The sequence below is a fragment of the Fragaria vesca genome, linkage group LG6 (assembly GCF_000184155.1).
Source record: "Fragaria vesca subsp. vesca linkage group LG6, FraVesHawaii_1.0, whole genome shotgun sequence".
Classification (NCBI taxonomy): Eukaryota; Viridiplantae; Streptophyta; class Magnoliopsida; order Rosales; family Rosaceae; genus Fragaria; species Fragaria vesca.
Genome location: NC_020496.1, coordinates 14,689,929 through 14,692,306, shown reverse-complemented (window position 1 = coordinate 14,692,306; position 2,378 = coordinate 14,689,929). Strand labels below are relative to the sequence as shown.

General features: G+C 38.1%; 1 pseudogene; it reads right to left on the bottom strand.

Moving 5' to 3' along the window:
- Nucleotides 1–2,257: 2,257 nt before the first annotated feature.
- The window catches only part of LOC101312658, a 10,456-nt pseudogene continuing 10,335 nt past the window's right edge, over nucleotides 2,258–2,378 (bottom strand).

Sequence of the window (2,378 nt, the reverse complement as noted above, 5' to 3'; positions counted from 1 at the left end):
TTTCCTTCTCTCTCTCTCTCTCTCTCCTTTCTTCGACGACAGACACAACCTTGACGACTCTCTTTCTCTCAGCTAGTCTAATAGGCAAACCTGCCGCCAGGTTCAAATGGTATTCAAAGTTTCAATATGGGCAAGTCAACCCTCAAAGCCCCAATAATGGCTTCAGCTTCCACCTTTCTCTCACACCCAAACCCTCACACAAACGACGCCGTATTCTCTTCCCGGAATTACTTCCACTCCTTCCGCCACTTCGCCTCTCAATCAAACTCCAAATTCAAATCGAAACCGATTTCATTCTCTGCCTCCGCAACCCGATCCGAACCCGCTCGCTCTTCGGTTTCGGAACCGGTATCCGCATCCCAAACATTCAATGTCTTGATCATCGGAGCTGGAATAATCGGGTTGACCACAGCCCGACAGTTTCTAATCGGGTCGGACATGTCCGTCACTGTAATCGACAAGGCTGTCCCCTGCTCTGGTGCTACCGGCGCTGGTTAAGGTTTTTTTTTTTTTTGGGGTTCTATTGGTGTGTTTGGGCTTGCTGGCCGGAGCTACTAATCTGCAAGGTGGACGTGGGCTTCTGCTTGAGATATAGATTCATAGAGAGTTAGATCCTTGTGGGGAAGCATGACAAATAAGTGCGTACTTTGTAGTTTTCATAAAGGTAGTAATCGATTACTGGGGGTCACTAATCGATTATTGAGGGTCGGTAACTCAATTACTAACTAGGGGTTAGTAACTCAATTACTAACTAGGGGTTAGTAATTGAGTTACCTAAGGTCAATAGCCTTTTAAGGAATCATTACTCAGTTATTAGGGGTCAGTAACTCAGTTCCGGCGGCCGATGACCAAAGTAACTCAGTTACTGGTGGTCAGTAACTGGTCAGTAACTAGTTATTTGGGGTTAGTAACTAGTTACTAGGTGTCAGTAACTAGTCAGTAACTAATTACTAGGTGTCAGTAGCTGGTTATTGGGGGTCAGTAACTGGTTACCGGGGAAATTCTGGTGACCAGAGTCCTACGGTCGGGGAAATTCCGGTGACCGGAGTCCGGCGAGGAAATTCCGGTGATCGGATTCCGGTGGGAAAATTCGGTGACCGGATTCCGGTGGCCGGTGACCGGAGTTCGAGGTTCCGGCCAAGTTTTTCATGTTGAAGAGGTAGGGGCAAAATAGTTTTAAAATAATATAGTTTGTTAAGACTTTAGTAAAGATTTGACCATTTGGGCACAAAAAAAGTTTATTTTCATTCAAATGGGCTTATATAAAAGATTTACATTGGAATGGGCAATGAAGGGTGACAATTAGTACTAAATGGGCATTTTCCCTTAACTAAAATTGAGGTGAAAGTAGTAATTAATGTCAATTTCATAGTAGTTCTTTATGAAATTCTTAATGTCGATTCATAAGTCGACAAACTGTTGAAAAAGTAGTAATCAAGCTTGTATTTGTAGTAATTTTTCTAATTACAAGTCGAGAACTATTTTACCAATCTGACAACAAATTGTCGTAATAATAGTAAAACTGATGTACATATAGTAAATACGTTGTTTGTGTAATAAAATCCTTTATCTAGTAATTAATACCTTACTTTATGTAAATTTTGTTGTGATTGAGATAATTACTTATAATACAACGTGTTTTACTACAAATTATAACAACTAAGGTATAACTGGTAAATATAGTCGTATTCTTGATATTACTTAGAAACGATCATTTTTACGAAAATAATGATAATATCTCTAGTGACAATAAATATTATAAATATTAATAATCAGACCTAAATTATCTAAAGATAAAATTCACTGAGTTCAGAATTTTCAGACGTTTTTCATTTTTCATTTAGTCGTAAACCACTTATAAATAGTCATCTGTATAGAGATACTCAAGTAGGGATTGCAAATCCCAGCAAATAAAAGTAGAACGCTGTAATTCATTACGAGAGTAATCACTTAATGACATTAAATATTCTTATTAAATTTTACTTTAACTTTGAGTTTCTAATAAATATTATAGTACTTTTTTCTAAATTTATCATTATTTATATTATTTTTTATTATAAAGATGATGATAATCAAGTGAATAGCTAGGGATTCATTATCTTATTGTTTCTGTAACATGGGGTCGGTGGGTTTCTTTGTTTTCGAAAGGATTTGAGGGGGGTTCACTATAAAAACACACCTATATATACCATTAGTTGATTAAAGATTTCCTAATATCACCGTATCTGCAGAAAAGCTGACAAGGGTCAAAACCTCGTCAGGCTGGACTGTAGTTCCGCCCCAGCATGCAAAGGATAGATAATGCCCCATAACTTTGAGCTGCAGTAGTTCCACTAATGTTGAAGCAAAAGAAATCCCATCACGCTGATATCTGCGGG